This window comes from Helianthus annuus, chromosome 6 (assembly GCF_002127325.2).
Source record: "Helianthus annuus cultivar XRQ/B chromosome 6, HanXRQr2.0-SUNRISE, whole genome shotgun sequence".
Classification (NCBI taxonomy): domain Eukaryota; kingdom Viridiplantae; phylum Streptophyta; class Magnoliopsida; order Asterales; family Asteraceae; genus Helianthus; species Helianthus annuus.
The window spans coordinates 91884896-91906951 of record NC_035438.2 but is presented as its reverse complement, the minus strand read 5'-3'; positions in this window follow the sequence as shown (position 1 = coordinate 91906951).

Sequence of the window (22056 nt, the reverse complement as noted above, 5' to 3'; positions counted from 1 at the left end):
AGTTTATCGATGGTCCACCTTCTTGAAAATTATTAGCAATATTATTTGATCATTATAACACCTACTTCTGCTATCTTAAATTGCAATTAATGGTGACTTTAATGACAATCTTTATTTTATACATTGGCATTCGTATTTTTAACCATGCTACATTTCTTACTTCACTGACATAATGATTTCTTTGTGTTGATGGTAAATTAATTTTTGTTTATATCAATATCAATGCCAATAAGATACATCAGTTGTATGATTATTGTTATCATTATTATTTGTTTGAATTTCGTATTGCAAAAGGAGTTAATTAAACGGTTGAAATTTTAGATATATGTTTTGACCCACTGTATTTCATCCGAAGCCCAAAACTAATATGTGATGTGATTTTGTTGAAAATCACGTATTACATTGATTATTATATAAATATAGATAAATGAATAAGTTATCATTATCTATGTTTAGTATTTTTCAAATTCCTAAATACTATTTTGATAATCAGTCTATTAGCATTTGACTGTAATCTAAAACATGAATATACACATACTTGATTAACGTGTAAAATGTGTATTTTTTACTTATATGTCTTAAAATGAAATTTTGACTTAGAATTATATAATGGTATATTTCAATGTTGTTGATTAACCTTTTTTATTTGATATTGAAATTTAAATGATACCATTTTATGTAATTATGTGTATTGTTGAAAAATGAAACTTTCGGCGACTCATTTGATTTGTTAGTATAATAACGTCTGTAGCTTCCGTCAGCATGTAGTCATGTTTTGTATATTTGTGAATAGTTTATGTTTGTATGTATGTTTGTAAAGCAAGTCAGGATATGGCGCTTTATTTTGTTAAGTGCTGACTTTTGTTGACCATGCTAACCGATCGGCTAGCCCAGCCGATCGAACAGCATGTTCGATCGAACAGCATGTTCGATCGAACAGCAGGTCAGCCGATCGGCTAGCCTAGCCGATCGGCCAGCACTCACTCTATCCTGACTGTGCCTATATATAGCTGCTCGATCAGCTCATTTGTAACTTTTGACACTTTCACTCTCTGGCAAACTCATGTCCGCCTGAACTCTTTAAGGAGCTTGTACACTTTCACATTCAATCAATAGAAGATCAGACAGTAATTCAGAGTTGAATTTGTTCTCGTATATCTGTTGTGTGATTCAATGAATTCCGCGCATTAATCATATCCGATTCAACTAAGTTTCCGAACAAGAGGATCCTATCCGAGGGACCAACAAGTGGTATCAGAGCTTCAGGAAGCTGAATCGAGATCTACGAAGACGAATTCACCAGAATTCGAGCCGTGCTTGTTGTTTTAGAGACGAATTCATTGGAATTCGAGGCGTGCTTGTTGTTTTAGAGACGAATTCATCAGAATTCGAGCCGTGTTTGCTGTTTCGGAGACAAATTTCGCCGGAAATTTGTTATATTTGCCGTTTCGACTCAAATTTCACCGGAAATTTGACAGATTCTTCTACTTTCTACTCAGATCTAGCTTTATTTTTCATTTTGTCACCTTAAAATCGGAAAAAATTAAAATTGAGAGTGATTTTACGGTTAAAATTTGATAAATCTGCTATAGACCGATTCGCAATCATCAGAAGTATAATCCTTCAAGTTTTCATAACAAAATTTAAACTAAAACTTGTTCAAATTCATCAAAAACTATGAAAAACTGTTCTTGTTTGCTGATGTCAGCCGTTCGGACGACATAGCTGTTCTTAGACTTGCTGTCACACCCCGAAAATCCACATACGGAATGCCACCGCCTGGGGGCGTGACTGACCAGGATCCAGCCACCAATTATACTGAGCAATTCAATTAATATCATAAGTAGTATTCACCAACCACAGGGTTAGCAAATATCATAACCAAAGTTCAAAAGATTTAGATTCAAATAGTAGTTTAGGTAAGTAGCGGAAGCATAGACAAAATAGTTTAAATCAAGGTTCTTAGTTCAAGTTTGTTTAGAACCCAACACACGGGTTAGACGACCACTACACATCCACAAGCTGCAAGCTCCTGAGTCACTGGGTACCTGCAAAGCATGCAGTAGGGTATTAACATAATGTTGGCGAGTCCACGAGGTGTCAAGTTTTAGTTTTCGAAAACGTAAGTTGTTTAGATAAAGCATTTATAATCACGTTATGGGGAGCTACCCCATCTATAAGCTCACTAAACTATAGATACTGAAACTGTTGACAGAAAGTTGTTGTGCCCCGAGTCAATGTCTATCGTCATTGACCAAGATGCAAGGTCTACTAGTTCACGCCCGATCCCCTCGGTCACGGTGTGAGGTTGTCAAACCTAATAGCGCTATCAACTAATAACCCGTTCGCCCCCGATGATTAATCGGTACTGTAAGCAGGGACTTAATGTGATAGAGTTTCGTTTAGCTTGGCTAGTTGTGATTTATAAATAATATCCAAACGTATCTCCCCCGGAGATAGCAATTTAAAAGTACCCATTCGTATTTCCCCCGGAAATAATAGTTCAAAAGTATTTTTCCCAAAGTTGGCAGTTTGTCCGTGCCCCTCCCTGGGACGCATGCTTTTAGTGTGTGAACTCACCTTGGGTTGCTCGGCAGATTAGGTTACTTGGTCAAGCACGCTGGTCACCACGTCCTAGCATGGTTACCAGTATAGGTCAGGTTTGGGTACAGAGAAGCCACGTATATTCTACACGTATCTATCACACAGTGCACATAACATATACGGTTATTGGGCCAGTCTTATCACCTGATCAGTTAATAGTAACACATAGTCCAGTTAAACAGTAGCAAGCATGAACATTCCATACAATTCGACCCAATAACGGAGACAAGCAGCCCAGTCGAGACCAGGCGGTCTTGACTCGAGAACATGCGGTCTCGAGTCGCATCTAGGAGATCTCGAGTTGTAAATGGCTGGTCTCGAGTGGTGCAGGCATGAGTCGCAACCTCAGCGGTCTCGAGTCCCGTCTCGAGCCGAGACTATGTGATCTCGAGTCGAGACCTTGATGGTCTCAAGTCCCTGCAGTCTGTTTTGGGTTGCTTGGTCGAGGTCTGGAGTCGCAATCACTGCGGTCTCGAGTTGTAACTCAATGGTCTCGAGTCGAGACCAAGGGTTTCGACTCCACCCCCTGCTGTTTCCTGCATGTCTGCATAAGTCGTACTATCCAATAGAATTCCCATGTCATGCTCCCATGTACTATCCAATGAAAATGCACAAACATGTTTTCTTGTCTAAACTTCATTCAAAATGGATCAAAACACACAAATTCAAATCTTCATATCATATTCAACACATATTCATCTAGTTCATCATTAGGGTTTTCATCCTAAACCAACATGTTCATTTAAACCGATTTATGCTAGCATAATACACCTAGTTTAATGTACTATCAATCATCATCATTCACACACACAACCGAGAACATAATAGCACCATATTCATACATTTTTCTACTTATTCATATGTAAAGTTAGCATGATAATAAATCACTCTATTCTTCCTAACCATAACTTTATCTAGAATCAAGCATCTACATCATAGATAAACAACAATCTTCATGTATTTCATGGTTTTTACTCACTAAATCAATCAAGATCATGCAAAAGAGGCTAAGCATATATTTCATCCATCAAGCACACATGACATCTAGTACACATATAACACCTAGTACACATTAGAACACTAACCAGTAGAGACTCGAAGTGTGAGGGTATGAAGGGTCGATAAGTGAGCTTCCGAATAATGATTCCGAGCTTGAACCGAGGGTCCTTGTTGTCACCGGTTTAGTCCGAGAGAAAGGAGAGGAGGTTTGGGGTTCTAGGGTTTTAGTGAGGGAGAGAGTGTGTAGGGTGATATGTGAGAGTGTAGGGGAAAGATGGGTGATGGGTTTTTATACTTGGTTTGGGTGGTGCACCCTACAAGGGTTTCGAGTGGGGCTCAAAGGGGTTTGCTGTGACATCTGTGCTTGTGTTATCATTTTACAAACTCTGAACAATACAATATTAATAAAACATTGCGTTTTGATCCCAATATTTGTCATTTATGTTTGGTTTTGTGCCCATGTTGATTTTTGTTCGATTCTGAACTCTATATCGCTTTCTGGAGAGTTATACGCAAACTGATGCGTAATCACGATCAGTTTAATGCAACAAACACTCCGGGACATCATCATAAACTTAACATACCTTAAATAACCTTTACATAACTTAGAAATAAGTTTTAAAGGCTTTGGTATGGCAAAAACAAGTTTATTCGCTCTCAGGGACTATTTGCGTCAATTTGCAAAAGTCTGCCATTTCATAAGGCAACGTACAGTCCGGAACTTGATCATAAGTTAAACATACCATATATAACCTAAACATGGCTTAGAAATAAGCTTTGGTAGGTTCGGTGTGCGAAAACATGCTTACATGATCTTACAGGGACTAAAAGTGTCAAAAACGGCGTAAGTTTGCATTTTCGCGCATATCTTACGTTCTGGACACATCTGGACATCTAAAATTTTTGTACACACTAAAATATTTATATTTTAGTGATCGGCATGCAAAAATTCCATTCGTCGCTTAATTTGGTTCGTTTTTACGTCCGTTTGAGTTTCGTCGTAATTTAACGAACAACGCGACCGTACGCCCAAACGAGCCGACATCCGAGAGTGTTCCAAGCATATTTTGAGTCCTCTAAACTTCGTTGACCTTGTAGAGCCTTGAAAATGGCTTAACGGGGGTCAAAAAGGCCTGAAATGGACTCGATTGCATGCAGGGACCTAAACTGTAAATTTTCAAAGTTGCTGATCTGGGGAGCTCAGGCGGGGCGCGTAAGCCCACCCCCAACTCTTACGCGAGGCGCCTGAGTAGCCCAGCGACCAGAAACTCAATTTTAGCATTCTGTTGCAACTTCAGGGGCTGTTAGTGTAAATTCCTTGTGTGATGGGCAAGTTTATGTGCTCTCCAAGTAATACCAGTTGTCCCTAACACTTGTATGGCCAGATTTCATTGCTTAATGGCTAAACAAAACACTTGTGATGATCCTAGTGCATCACCACAAGTATAAATAGCCATCCAATTCACTTCATTCTCTGCTCATTCTCATTTCTTCTCCTCTACATCTGCTTGGAAGCTCTCTAAGCTGAATTGGGACTTTGTCTTCTTTGTTGAAAAGATAGCAAGGACCCTAAGTGAGCTTCTTTCATTCTTTTTATTGCTTTTTCCTTATGTAGTGCAGAAAGTCAAACGTTTGGCCAACAGTTTGACTTTCGGTTTTGACCATCAATTGGTCAAGTCAAAGTTCAATTGAACTTTGAAACGTGATTCTAATCACGATGGTTATAATCCTTCGGGATTATAGCCGCTGATTACCACGTTAGCTAGTTGTAGTGTCGAGTCAAAGTTTCGGTCAAAATGCGTTTTAGCACGCATTTTGCAACGGAACTACTTTAGGGTATCAAAACACTTTGTTTTGATACCAAATCAGTAGGTTAGACATGTTTTGACATGTCTAACTCGACACTTTTAGTTTAGTTAGCATTCCTAGTACATGGTTTTCACATGCTACATTGGTTATGACATTTGGTATGTTAAATCGGGACAATAATACATTCATTAACATTGATCACGCCGCTCGGACTTATGTAATGGTACCATAGGAATTGACAACTCCCGTTTCCGACTTCCTAGGTTTGTTCGGAAGTTGGGAATGACATAATCCGACTACATAACTTTAGATAAACCTTTAATTCATTTAAGGGTTTGTCGCCACAGTCGCAAGGCTTGAATGTATGCGATTAACATTACTGCATAAATGTTTGTAATCATAAAGCATTGTTTTTCTGCAAAGCATAACATTTGATTTAAACTTAGGTTTATTCAAAAACATTTTTTTGTACATTTTCTATGGGGTTGAGTAACTTCTAGTTATTCACCATACATGACATTTGTTTTCGCATTTGACATCATTACATAGTTAAGTAGACGATTTCCTACTTGCTATGCATTTCATTGGTTATACATGATACATATTACACATGACATTATACATGGTTTATACATGAACATTTTGACTTTGAACATGACATTTCGGTTAGTTATTGATAAGTGACTTATGTAACGGGGCTATATGTTATATGATAAAAGCATGGTGGATACGCCGCTGGTACTTCCTATATATAAGTGCTTTTATCGTATTATACATCGTTGCGTTATATAAACCACTTGGGCAAGACATGAAACATTTCATACATAAACATGACATTGTTTTACAAATTACATATTTTATACAAATTCACTTCTACTTGGTTATTTATTTAACCATACATTATCATTTCATCATCATTTGATTTTCATTGATTTTCACATGGTTTTACAAAGGAAAACATTTTATTAGATTCATAACTACACTTTATTAAACACTTCTTTCAAATACAAGTCATGAATCTGCATAAACAAAACCTATGTATCTCACAGGCATTTTTATGCTGACGTACCTATTTTTTACATGTGTTTCAGGTGCTAATGCATGATGGTGCTTGTGCTTCACTTAGGCGGACTCGGGCCTTAGTGACTTAAAAGACAGTTATTATGTAGTTTTAGTTGAACTCAAAGACAATGTAACCTTAATTTTAATAATACATAACTTTAAATTGCCATGGTTGTTGAAACAATAATTCTATCTGTGACACCTGTGTCACCGCGACCATCAAACAAATACCAAGCCGATGAAATATTGTATTTCATACTTGGGATCTTATATAAATATGTGTATGTTTTGCACATATCAATTATTGTTCAATTTCAAACTCTACATTGCTTTCTGGAGCATTATACGCAAACTGGTGCGTAAACGTACTCAGTTTAATGCGACAAATACTCCGGAACATCAACATATACTCAACATACCTTAAATAACCTTTACATAACTTAGAAATAAGTTTTGAAGGCTTTGGTATAGCAAAAACAAGTTAATTCACTTACAGGGACTAAACTTGACAAACTGCGAAAGTATGCCAATTTGAACTGTAACGAACATTCCGGAACATGTCCATAAGTTAAACATACCATAAATATCCTTTACATAGCTTAGAAATAGGCTTTGAGGGGTTTGGTATGCTAAAATAAACTTTTGGATCATTCAGGGACTAAAAGTGTCAAAAAGTGCATAAGTTTGCACTTTCGCGCATAACTTACGTTCTGAATACATCCGGACATCCAAAAATTTATGTAAGCATCCTTATATTATGCCTTAGTGTTTGGCATGAGAAAAATCCATTCGTCGCGTCATTTGGATCGTCTTTCACACTTATGCGCATTCCGTCGTAATTAAGCGAACATCGCGATCGTACGGCCAAACGAACCGACATCCGACATATTTTTGGGCATGTTTCATGTCCACAATGTTTAGGCATCATTTTAGGGCCTTAAAGATGGCTTTACAGGTCTTAGAAGCGCTGGAAATAGCTTAAACACGCAACAGGGACCAAAAGTGTAAATTCTGCAAGTGGTGCAGATCAGAGGGGCCAGGCGGCCCGCGTAAGGATTGCCCAAAACATGAGGCGGGCCACGTGAACATGTCTGACAGAAGATTTTGCATTTAATGCAGAATCTGGCCTTTCGCTCGATCAAGAGGCGATGCCTTTTCACCCAATGAAGAGCCAAGGGTCAAGTTCACTGAACTTATCCACTTGGACACATGTACGCACAAGATCAAGGCACGATATTCGATAAAACGATCCTAACGGTTCCACATTTCCTATAAATACCCCCCCCCCTTAGTGTAAGAATCTCAAAAATCAGATCTTAGAGCTCTAAGTTGAAACCATTGTTTCATACCTGAGCTATTTGGTCTTGATTAGCACTCGGGGACCCTCCGTAAGTCTTCTTTCGCTCTTTTATTCGCTTTTCGAGTCCGAAAGTCAACGTTTTGTTGACTTTCTGCATTGACCAGCTTATGGTCAATGCGAAGTTCATGGAACTTCATTACGTGAGCGTGATCACGATGGTTATGGTCCATAGTGACCATACCTACTGATCACCACGTTATCTAGGCTCGGTGACGAGCCGTGGTTTCGGCCAAAATGTGCATTCTTGCATATTTTGTAACCAAACTACTCGTGGGCATCAAAGCCGTTTGTTTTGATGTCAAACCTGTTTCTAAACTTAGTTAAGCATGTTCTAACATGCTTAGCTCGTCACTTTTAGTTTATTGCTTATATAGGGTCGTAAGGTAAGCGATCTAAACCATCGCTTATACTTTCGAACCCGACCCATTTGGTCGGTCATTAGGACCTGACCAAACACATTAGGTGACCATAGCTATAACCTTCCGAGGTTATGCCTTGTGGTCACGATGTTAGGCGTTCCAGACGCGTTCTACGCGAACGACGCGTAAGGTAGCATAAGCTACCTAAACGGGTCGTGATGGACCGTAAGCACTTAGGTTAAGTTTCATTTTAGTATGTAGGCTTTGTTAAACCATATTACACGAGTCTCCATACTCGTTTGGTTTTCGAACCCGCGTACTGTCCGATCCTTCCGATTTGGTCCGGTATATTAACATAGCTACCTATTAGGTGCCGTTTGATATCCCGTGATCTTTAGCATTATCTGGTTATTATACAAGAACTCCAAAGCAATCTCAGGCGAGTACATTGAACCCCTTTTTTTTACTGTTTTCCAAACTGTTTTGGGGTGAAACACATGTGCCTATCTGTTACTTTCATGCTTTCCTGTTTTCACATCATATACTTACTATGTTCGATAGTACATATATAGTACATGATTTCATTGTGTTTATGCTATGTATGTCCATCGTGTGCATACTTAGCACAACACTTTACATTACATTTTCATGCTATGTATGCCCATTGTGTGCGTACTTAGTACATTGTTATACATTACATGCTATGTATGCCCATTGTGTGCATACTTAGTACATTGTTGCACATTGCATTACTGTTGCATATGCTCATCCAGCATATGAACACATTACACTACATTTTGAACCGTTGTACTCTACAATACATTTCATGCTACGTACGCCCATTGTGTGCATACGTAGTACATTGTTTCACATTGCATTTCTGTTGCATATGCTCATCCAGCATATGAACACATTATACTACATTTTGAACCGTTGTAACCATTTGACTATACATGAACATTTCTACCGTTGTTAAACATTTCATCTTGATGGTTTGGTTTGAGTAAGTGATTAAATAACGAGGCGTGTGTAATATGATACAAGCATGGTGGATACGCCGCTGGTACTTCCTATATATAAGTGTTTGTATGGTATTACATATCGTAGCGTTATTTGAATCATTTCAATTTGAGACATAGAACATTTTATACAAATAACACGCTTTTCACAAGACATTGATTTACAAACAACAGATCTTATACAAACTCTTTTTACATGGTCATTCAGTTAACCAGGCATTGTTCTCTTATTTATACATATCATTTGATCTTACCGTTTTTCAAATGATTTACAAGACAAAGCAAAATACGAGGTTCATGACTAAACATTTTCTCCAACTCAAGTCATGAATTCCGTTTTCACAAAACCAATGTATCTCACAGGCATTTTTATGCTGACGTACCTATTTTCACATGTGTTTTCAGGAGATGATGCATAGGACTTATCAAGACATACTTAGGCGGACCTGTGCCTTAGTGACTTAAAACGAGACAAGAACTAGTTAATTCATGTTATGTACACTTTGATTCTTGTTCAGACAATGTAAACTTTCATGTTTGATTTATAAAACGAAACTTCATTTGCCATGGATTTGAAACAATTGATTCTGTTACAACACTCCCCGACGTTTCCGCCACGTTTTGTATGTTCTACGTGGTCGGGGTGTGACAGAAAAGATGGTATCAGAGCCAATGGTTATAGGGAATTAGGTTATTAGTAATGCTTTGACCTAGTCTATAACCTTCCTAGGAACCTAACGCGAGTTTACTTGCGTTTAGTCACAAAACAATACCGTCACCTACCCTTAGGCGACGACCACAACAAGAACATAAATTTCAAAACCGCCTTGAAAGCTAATCATCTGTTCTAGGATGATTGATTACTAGGTTTTGAACCCTCTATTGTAAGGTTTTGAACCCTTTGTTATAAGGTTTTGAATCCCTTTGAATTTTCAAAACTCCCGTCAAGGTTTTGGGTCCTAAATAGTGTGAACACGTGCGAACTGGAAGGGTGAATGCCTGTACCCTGGGTTTTCTGTCTAAGGTTAGAGTGTTCGTACAAATCCGCATAATCGGACCAGTCACTCTTACCTGGGAACTCTTGGGGTGAGTGTTCACTTATAGGCGAGCATGTCTTCGCGATACACTATGAGGATCTATTTGCTTTGATTCAGCCCTGGTGTTGTTTGTTTGCTTCATGATTCAAACAAGTGACCATCAACCGTGATTATGGTCAGTGATTGTAACCTCCTATTCTTACCCAATACCATTTTATTTGTTTCCTTTCATGTTTTCCTCTTTTAGAATGCCTCCTCGACGCGAACACCAGATAGCAACTGCCAAGCTGGCAGAAATTATTGCGCAGCAGATGGCTGCTCAATTCCCAAATCTCTTTGCTCAATGGAACCAAGCCAACAACAACAACAATGGCACATGCAATTTCAAGAACTTTAACTCGGCTAAACCACTCAAGTTTAGTGGTTCTGAGGGAGCAACTGGGCTTCTCCAATGGTTCGAGAGCATCGAGAATACCTTTCGCCACGTGCAGTGTCCGGAAAATCGCAAGGTCGAGTTTTCTTCGAGTGTGTTTCAGAAGAGGGCTCTTACATGGTGGAACGGGGTAATGAGAGACCGTGGTGCAGATGTTGCTCTAGCACAAACATGGGCTGAACTGAGAGCTCTTATGATGAGAGAGTTTTGTCCTCGTCATGAACAACGAGCGTTGGAGAAGGAGTTTGATGATTTGAAACAAGATAGTGCCGAACACAGGGCATATACTGATAGGTTTGAGGAGTTGAGTCTACTTTGCCCGACTATGGTCGCCCCACTCGACAAGGCTATCGAAAGGTACATCGACGGCCTGCCTGACTCGGTACAAGACATTGTCACTGGTAGCAACCCTACCACACTCCGTCAGGCCATTGAGCTATCTGCAACCTTGACTGAATCGCAGATCAGAAAGCATAAACTTTTTCAAAAAGGTGACAAGAAATCGGCCGGGGAATCGAACCCAATCGAGGAATCAAAGACCATGGATGAACAGACTGAATCTCCTAAGAAGTCAAGGAAGCGAAAGGCTTCTCAGAACTTCGCCGTGGTCGCTCACAATGGTCAAGCCGTCCCCAACCAACCAGCTCAACCCCCTGCTAGAAAACCATACAATGGAACTGCACCCTTGTGCAACCAATGTAGCCTCCATCATCACGCCAATGTACAGTGCCGCAAATGCCAAACTTGTGGACTCATAGGCCATACAACAAGAACCTGCCCAGCTGCAGCTGCACCAAACAAAGCTGGCAACAATCCCGCTCAAGGTCGTTTCCTACCAGGTTCTTGTTTCAAGTGTGGCGAGATGGGTCATTTCCGAGGAAATTGCCCAAAGCTTGCTAATGCAAATCCAGCACAAGGATGATCACCCGACTGACTAGAAGACAACATCGTTTAGAAATAATCATGTCTTATGTATTAAGTTTCTTTTGTTGTCAAGATCCAAGGAACAGTTGATATCGTTGTTTATAAATAAATCTTTCATTTACATTGCAATGTATTTCGATGGTTGCATGTATAAACGACATATCCCTTGCAATGCCGATAATCAAGGAACCGTATTCCTTGAAGAACAAACTACCCCCAAAATTCTCCCATTCTATAATCGCTTGCGTCTTCCACGGAATTCCTAAGTACCCGTTTATTCTAAGGAAACGAAGTACAAGGCGCAGGTTACAACCCAAGACGAATACCCAAGGTACCACTATAAATCCTTAATAGGGTACCTAGGAATTTCCCGTAAGTCTTTAATTGTTGTATACCTTCATTCGAATGTGGTGATTCCTTGTAATCAAAAATCGAATTTTGGGAGATCTTTCTATCTTCTCAGATAGATTCCAGTGAACATTGAGATCCGTCGACAGGTTTCCATATCCGTATTCAATCGATAACAAGTTAATAACAAATTATGATCAAATTAAACAATTATGTGACTATGTGCTTATGTGTTTCCTTATGTATTGTTGTGTGATCCAAATTATGTTATCCAAATCTTCGTAGAATCTTACATATCCTTGTACAAGAGATTCATCGTAGAATACCCAAAGGTATTACTTAAAATCCTCAATGGACTTCTATGTATAGTTAAGTCCCTCGGATTATAAAGTACTACTTCATAATTAGACCCCTTGAGTGGTCTAGCTAAACAGATTCATCCAAAAATCTGGTTAGGGATATCATGTGATGATATAGCTGAAAGGACTCCTTGGTGGCCTAACCAAGAGGATCCCCTGTCGATCTAATTAAAAGGAACCGATGGAAGTCTAGTCACCCTCGTCACAAGTTTGATATCCTTCCCCAAAACATTACAAAACAAACTGTGCGGACTGTGCAAGGGATTACGTAATTATGGATGCATACATAATTATGGAATTTAGTGCACAGAAATCACAGCAAGTTCTGTCATGTGTCTAGAGATAACCCTATTCATTTTCCAATTCTGATGAAGCATCCGTTGAGGAAAAATGAACTAGCTATTCATTTTTCGCTTCTGAAGAATATCCGTTGAGGAAATGAATATCCGTTCATTTCCAAATCTGAAGAATACCCGTCGAGGAAAATGACCCCGTTTGTTCATTTTCGTTCTGAAGATTTATCCGTTGAGGAAATGAATATCCGTTTATCCTTCATTTCCAAATCTGAAGAATACCCGTTGAAGATGACCCCGTTTGTTCATTTTTCGTTCTGAAGATTTATCCATTGAGGAAATGAATATCCGTTTATCCTTCATTTCCAAATCTGAAGAATACCCGTTGAAGATGACCCCGTTTGTTCATTTTCGTTTCTGAAGATTATCCGTTGAGGAAATGAATATCCGTTGTGTAATCCTTCATTTCCAACTCTGAGGAAGCAACCGTTGAAGATGACCCCGTTTGTTCATTTTCGTTTCTGAAGATTATCCGTTGAGGAAATGAATATCCGTTGTGTAATCCTTCATTTCCAACTCTGAGGAAGCAACCGTTGAAGATGACTCCGTTAAGTTCATTTTCGTTTCTGAAGATTATCCGTTGAGGAAATGAATATCCGTTGTGTAATACTTCATTTCCAACTCTGAGGAAGCAACCGTTGAAGATGACCCCGATTGTTCATTTTCGTTTCTGAAGATTATCCGTTGAGGAAATGAATATCCGTTGTGTAATACTTCATTTCCAACTCTGAGGAAGCAACCGTTGAAGATGACCCCGTTTGTTCATTTTCGTTTCTGAAGATTATCCGTTGAGGAAATGAATATCCGTTGTGTAATACTTCATTTCCAACTCTGAGGAAGCAACCGTTGAAGATGACCCTGTTTGTTCATTTTCGTTTCTGAAGATTTTCCGTTGAGGAAATGAGTATCCGTTGTGTAATCCTTCATTTCCAATTCTGATGAAGCAACCATTGAAAATGACCCGTCTGTTCATTTTCGTTTCGGAAGAATGACCGTAAAGGAAATGACAAGATATTGCCTTACATATCATTGGTGGTTATTTGGCAAATTCACAAATAGACTCCTACGAATAAATTTTGGGACGAAATTTCCTAAAGTAGGGGAGACTGTGACACCTGTGTCACCGCGACCATCAAACAAATACCAAGCCGATGAAATATTGTATTTCATACTTGGGATCTTATATAAATATGTGTATGTTTTGCACATATCAATTATTGTTCAATTTCAAACTCTACATTGCTTTCTGGAGCATTATACGCAAACTGGTGCGTAAACGTACTCAGTTTAATGCGACAAATACTCCGGAACATCAACATATACTCAACATACCTTAAATAACCTTTACATAACTTAGAAATAAGTTTTGAAGGCTTTGGTATAGCAAAAACAAGTTAATTCACTTATAGGGACTAAACTTGACAAACTGCGAAAGTATGCCAATTTGAACTGTAACGAACATTCCGGAACATGTCCATAAGTTAAACATACCATAAATATCCTTTACATAGCTTAGAAATAGGCTTTGAGGGGTTTGGTATGCTAAAATAAACTTTTGGATCATTCAGGGACTAAAAGTGTCAAAAAGTGCATAAGTTTGCACTTTCACGCATAACTTACGTTCTGAATACATCCGGACATCCAAAAATTTATGTAAGCATCCTTATATTATGCCTTAGTGTTTGGCATGAGAAAAATCCATTCGTCGCGTCATTTGGATCGTCTTTCACACTTATGCGCATTCCGTCGTAATTAAGCAAACATCGCGATCGTACGGCCAAACGAACCGACATCCGACATATTTTTGGGCATGTTTCATGTCCACAATGTTTAGGCATCATTTTAGGGCCTTAAAGATGGCTTTACAGGTCTTAGAAGGGCTGGAAATAGCTTAAACACGCAACAGGGACCAAAAGTGTAAATTCTGCAAGTGGTGCAGATCAGAGGGGCCAGGCGGCCCGCGTAAGGATTGCCCAAAACATGAGGCGGGCCGTGTGAACATGTCTGACAGAAGATTTTGCATTTAATGCAGAATCTGGCCTTTCGCTCGATCAAGAGGCGATGCCTTTTCACCCAATGAAGAGCCAAGGGTCAAGTTCACTGAACTTATCCACTTGGACACATGTACGCACGAGATCAAGGCACGATATTCGATAAAACGATCCTAACGGTTCCACATTTCCTATAAATACCCCCCCTTAGTGTAAGAATCACAAAAATCAGATCTTAGAGCTCTAAGTTGAAACCATTGTTTCATACCTGAGCTATTTGGTCTTGATTAGCACTCGGGGACCCTCCGTAAGTCTTCTTTCGCTCTTTTATTCGCTTTTCGAGTCCGAAAGTCAACGTTTTGTTGACTTTCTGCATTGACCAGCTTATGGTCGATGCGAAGTTCATGGAACTTCATAACGTGAGCGTGATCACGATGGTTATGGTCCATAGTGACCATACCTACTGATCACCACGTTATCTAGGCTCGGTGACGAGCCGTGGTTTCGGCCAAAATGTGCATTCTTGCATATTTTGTAACCAAACTACTCGTGGGCATCAAAGCCGTTTGTTTTGATGTCAAACCTGTTTCTAAACTTAGTTAAGCATGTTCTAACATGCTTAGCTCGTCACTTTTAGTTTATTGCTTATATAGGGTCGTAAGGTAAGCGATCTAAACCATCGCTTATACTTTCGAACCCGACCCATTTGGTCGGTCATTAGGACCTGACCAAACACATTAGGTGACCATAGCTATAACCTTCCGAGGTTATGCCTTGTGGTCACGATGTTAGGCGTTCCAGACGCGTTCTACGCGAACGACGCGTAAGGTAGCATAAGCTACCTAAACGGGTCGTGATGGATCGTAAGCACTTAGGTTAAGTTTCATTTTAGTATGTAGGCTTTGTTAAACCATATTACACGAGTCTCCATACTCGTTTGGTTTTCGAACCCGCGTACTGTCCGATCCTTCCGATTTGGTCCGGTATATTAACATAGCTACCTATTAGGTGCCGTTTGATATCCCGTGATCTTTAGCATTATCTGGTTATTATACAAGAACTCCAAAGCAATCTCAGGTGAGTACATTGAACCCCTTTTTTTTACTGTTTTCCAAACTGTTTTGGGGTGAAACACATGTGCCTATCTGTTACTTTCATGCTTTCCTGTTTTCACATCATATACTTACTATGTTCGATAGTACATATATAGTACATGATTTCATTGTGTTTATGCTATGTATGTCCATCGTGTGCATACTTAGCACAACACTTTACATTACATTTTCATGCTATGTATGCCCATTGTGTGCGTACTTAGTACATTGTTATACATTACATGCTATGTATGCCCATTGTGTGCATACTTAGTACATTGTTGCACATTGCATTACTGTTGCATATGCTCATCCAGCATATGAACACATTACACTACATTTTGAACCGTTGTACTCTACAATACATTTCATGCTACGTACGCCCATTGTGTGCATACGTAGTACATTGTTTCACATTGCATTTCTGTTGCATATGCTCATCCAGCATATGAACACATTATACTACATTTTGAACCGTTGTAACCATTTGACTATACATGAACATTTCTACCGTTGTTAAACATTTCATCTTGATGGTTTGGTTTGAGTAAGTGATTAAATAACGAGGCGTGTGTAATATGATACAAGCATGGTGGATACGCCGCTGGTACTTCCTATATATAAGTGTTTGTATGGTATTACATATCGTAGCGTTATTTGAATCATTTCAATTTGAGACATAGAACATTTTATACAAATAACACGCTTTTCACAAGACATTGATTTACAAACAACAGATCTTATACAAACTCTTTTTACATGGTCATTCAGTTAACCAGGCATTGTTCTCTTATTTATACATATCATTTGATCTTACCGTTTTTCAAATGATTTACAAGACAAAGCAAAATACGAGGTTCATGACTAAACATTTTCTCCAACTCAAGTCATGAATTCCGTTTTCACAAAACCAATGTATCTCACAGGCATTTTTATGCTGACGTACCTATTTTCACATGTGTTTTCAGGAGATGATGCATAGGACTTATCAAGACATACTTAGGCGGACCTGTGCCTTAGTGACTTAAAACGAGACAAGAACTAGTTAATTCATGTTATGTACACTTTGATTCTTGTTCAGACAATGTAAACTTTCATGTTTGATTTATAAAACGAAACTTCATTTGCCATGGATTTGAAACAATTGATTCTGTTACAACACTCCCCGACGTTTCCGCCACGTTTTGTATGTTCTACGTGGTCGGGGTGTGACACTATCGCCACTCACCTCCCCGGCGTTTCCGCCGCGGTTTGTTGTTTTACTCGGCCGGGGTGTGACAGAAGAGTTGGTATCAGAGCCAACGGTTATAGGGAATTAGGTTATTAGCAATGCTTTGACCTAGACTATAACTTTCTAGAACCCTAACACAAGTTTACTTGTGTTTAGATCTTAAAACAATACACGTCACCTATCCTTGGGTGATTACCAAAACATGAACACAATTTTCCAAAATGATTTTGAAATCAATCATCTATCCTTAGATGATTTCTTTTTGGCCTCGTGCCTTCCAAATTTTCAAAATCTCGTCAAAGTTTTGGGTCTAAATAATGTGAACACGTGCAAACTGGAAGGGGGAATGACTGTGCCCTGAGTTTTCTGTCTAAGGCTAGAGTGTTCGTACAAATACGCAGTATCGGACCAGTCACTCTTACCTGGGAACTCTTGGGGTGAGTGTTCACTTATAGGCGAGCATGTCTTCGCGATACATTATTATGACTCATTTACTTTGATTTGTCACTGTGTGTTGTTTGTTTGCTTTGTGGTAACAAGCAAATGACCACCTTCCTTGCTTTTTGTCGATTTTATTGTTATCTCATTTTCATCACATCATCTCACTCGTTTTCTCTCATGTTTCCTCTTTTAGAATGCCTCCTCGACGTATTGTTCCTCAACCTGATGCCGAACTGGCAGCTATTATAGCAAAGCAGATGGCTGCTATGCTACCTGGTCTCATAACTCAAATAAACCAAGCCACCAATAACAATGTTAATGCACCTGCTCCGTGCAACTTTAAATAGTTTAACTCGGCTAAACCGCTCAAGTTTGGTGGTACTGAAGGAGCAACAGGGCTTCTCCAGTGGTTTGAGAGTCTTGAGAGCACATTCCGCCATGTTCAGTGTCCGAACAACCGTAAGGTCGAGTTTGCTTCGAGTGTATTCCAGAAGAGGGCTCTTACCTGGTGGAATGGGGTAATGAGAGATAGAGGTGCAGATGTTGCTTTGGGTCAAACTTGGGAGGAACTCAGGGCTCTCATGATGAGAGAATTCTGTCCTCGACACGAGCAGAGGGCACTCAAAGATGAGTTCAATGATCTGAAGCAAATCAGTGGTGAACACCGGGCTTACACAGACAGATACGAGGAGTTAAGCTTGCTCTGTCCTACTATGGTCACGCCTTTGGATAAGGCTATTGAGAGGTATATAGACGGTTTGCCAGATCCTGTTCAGGATATTGTCACTGGCAGTCCCTACTACCGTCCATCAGGCCATTGAGCTAGCTGCTACCCTTACTGAATCGCAGATCAAGAAGGGTAAACTCCACAAGAAAGGTGACAAAAAGCAGAAACAGTCTGATAGCACCAAGGAGAGTAAGGGCAAGAAGGCTGCCGAGTCTTCTAAGAAATCGAGGAAGCGTAAGGCTTCTAAGAATTTTGCTGTCACTACTCAGACTAATCAGGCTGCTCCTAATCAGGCAGCGCAGAATCAGGTTGCACAACCTGCTGCCAAGAGGCAGTATGCTGGTAATGCACCCCTGTGCAATAGATGTAACAACCACCACCAGCCACATATGCAATGCCGTATCTGCACGAATTGTGGCAAGTCTGGTCATCTTGCGAATACCTGTCGTTTTGCTCCTAATCAGAATCAGCCTGCTCAAAACCATGCACAAAACCCTGCCCAGAATCCTACACGACCTCACTTTCCGCCTGGTTCATGTTTCAACTGTGGGGATCTGACCCACTACAGGAACAATTTCCCGAGGTTGGCAAATGCAAATCAGGCACCGGCTCGTGGTAGAGCTTTTAACTTGAATGCAAATGAGGCTCGAGCGGATAATGAGGTGGTGAACGGTACGTTCCTTGTTAACAACCATCCTGCTTCTGTTTTATTTGATTCGAGTGCCGATAAGAGTTTTGTGTCCTTAGCATTTGAGCCTTTGCTTGCGATGACTAGAACAAAACTAGGAAAGCCCTTGACAGTAGAAGTAGCTAGTGGTGAACCTGTTGTACTCGACTCTGTTCTTCGAAATTGCCAGTTGAATCTCAATAACCATCTTTTCCCTATCGACCTCACACCGATGCAACTCGAGAGCTTCGATATTATAGTAGGAATGGATTGGTTATCAAAGTACCATGCTGAAGTGGTATGTTTTGAGAAGTTGGTCCGTATACCGCTTTCGACTTGTGAAATCTTAGAAGTTCATGGGGAGAAACCTGCTAGTAGCCTTAAACTCATGTCTTGTACCCAAGCCCGCAAATACTTGCGAAAGAAATATGTTGCTTTCTTAGCACATGTCGTAGAGGATAAAGGCAAGGGTAAGACTATCCAAGATATCCCTGTTGTTCGGGATTATCCAGAGGTATTTCCTGAGGAATTACCTGGTTTACCCCCTGTGCGCCAAGTTGAGTTTCGCATTGATCTTGTGCCTGGTGCAAATCCCATTGCTAAATCACCTTATCGTCTTGCACCGTCTAAGATGCAAGAGTTATCTAAGCAGCTTCAGGAGCTATCTGACAAAGGATTCATCCGTCTAAGCTTTTCCCCTTGGGGCGCTCATGTCCTATTTGTGAAAAAGAAAGATGGATCATTCAGGATGTGTATCGATTATCGTGAGCTGAACAAGCTTACCATCAAGAATCGATATCCCCTACCTCGCATTGATGATCTCTTTGATCAACTACAGGGTGCTACTTGCTTTTCGAAGATTGATCTACGTTCTGGGTATCATCAACTTCGAGTTCTCGAAGAAGATATTCCCAAGACAGCTTTTCGTACGCGTTATGGTCACTATGAATTCATTATTATGCCTTTCGGTTTAACAAATGCTCCTGCTGTTTTCATGGACTTGATGAATAGGGTTTGCAAGCCTTACTTGGACAAGTTCATCATCGTCTTTATTGATGATATTTTGATCTATTCTAAGACTCGAGCTGATCATGAGCAACATCTTCGTCTTACAATGGAGCTCCTAAAGAAAGAACAGCTTTTCGCCAAATTCTCCAAGTGCGAATTCTGGCTTAAGGAAGTTCATTTTTTGGGGCACATCGTCAACGAACAAGGTATACATGTAGATCCCGCTAAAATCAGTGCGATTAAGGATTGGGATACTCCTACTACTCCTACCGAGGTTCGTTCATTTCTTGGTCTAGCGGGTTATTACCGCCGTTTCATTGAAAACTTCTCCAAGATTGCGGTTCCTCTCACTGCTTTAACTCAGAAAAGCAAACCTTTTGAGTGGGGATCCAAACAGGAAGAAGCTTTCCAGACCTTGAAACAGAAACTCTGCGATGCACCTATTCTATCTTTGCCCGAGGGTAATGACGATTTTGTTGTGTACTGTGATGCATCCAACTTAGGCCTTGGCTGCGTTCTTATGCAAAGAAACAAAGTTATAGCCTATGCATCAAGACAGTTGAAAGTACACGAGAAAAACTACACGACTCATGATCTTGAGTTAGGTGTAGTAGTCTTTGCTCTCAAAATCTGGAGACACTACCTTTACGGTACAAAGTGTGTAGTGTTTACTGACCATAAGAGTCTCCAGCATATTTTCAATCAGAAAGAACTTAACATGAGGCAACGACGTTGGGTTGAACTCCTAAACAACTACGATTGAGAAATTCGCTACCATCCTGGTAAGGCGAATGTCGTGGCTGATGCATTGAGTCGTAAGGAACGTGTCAAGCTTCACTGTGTTCAGGTTCGATCTGACATTCAAACTCGCATAATTCAGGCTCAACATACTTGTGTTACACAAGACTTGATGGGTAAAGAGATACCGTGTCATACCAATCCTGAGCTTGAACTAAGAGATTTTGGGATTTTCTATTACATGGGCCGTTTGTGGGTCCCAAGTATAGACAATCTTCGCACTTTGCTTATGAATGAAGCTCACAAGTCTCGTTATTCAATTCATCCTGGTGCAGACAAAATGTATAAGGATCTTCGAACCCAGTATTGGTGGCCGGGTATGAAGAAAGACATTGCCTTATATGTTTCCAAATGCCTTACTTGTCTCAAGGTTAAGGCAGAACATCAACATCCCTTTGGATTATTGGAGCAACCAGAGATTCCGGCTTGGAAATGGGAAAATATTTCTATGGATCTCATTACCAAGTTACCGCGCACTAAAAAGGGTCATGACGCCATTTGGGTTGTTGTTGATCGTCTAACAAAGTCAACACATTTCTTGCCGATCCGTGAGGATCTATCTGCTGACAAGTTGGCCAAAATCTATGTTGATGAGATTGTATCTCGACATGGTGTTCCTTTGAACATTATATCTGACAGAGATGCTTGATTCTCGTCTCGCTTTTGGAAAACCATGCAATCTGCCATGGGTACCCAACTTCATTTGAGCTCAGCGTACCATCCGCAGACAGATGGTCAATCTGAGAGAACAATCCAGACACTGGAGGATATGCTTAGAGCGTGTGTGATTGATTTTGGTGGTAGTTGGGATTCGCATCTTCCTTTGATCGAATTCTCCTACAACAATAGTTATCACTCTAGCATCAATATGGCTCCTTTCGAAGCTTTATACCGTCGAAAATATCGTTCACCGGTCTGCTGGAATGAGATAGGTGAAGCTCAGCTTACTGGACCTGAACTCATTCTAGAGACTACAGATAAGGTCAAGAAGATTCGTGAAAACCTTCGACGACGCAAGCCCTTAGAATTCCAAGTTGGTAATCACGTCCTACTCAAGGTATCCCCTTGGAAAGGTGTGATTAGATTTGGGAAGAAAGGAAAACTTGCACCTCGTTATGTTGGACCATTTAAGATCGTAGAAAGAGTCGGAAAAGTAGCCTACAAACTTGAGCTACCTCCTGAACTTGGAAATGTTCATCCAACATTCCACGTGTCGAATCTCAGAAAATGTTTAGCTGATGAGAACCTCCACATACCACTTGATGAAATTCGTGTTGATAACACGATGCACTTTGTTGAGAAACCCGTGGAGATAGTGGACCGTTCATTTAAACAGTTGAAGGGCAAGCGGATTAAATTGGTCAAAGTTCGCTAGGAATCTAAACGTGGCCCAGAATTTACTTGGGAACGTGAAGATCAGATGAAAGCGAAAT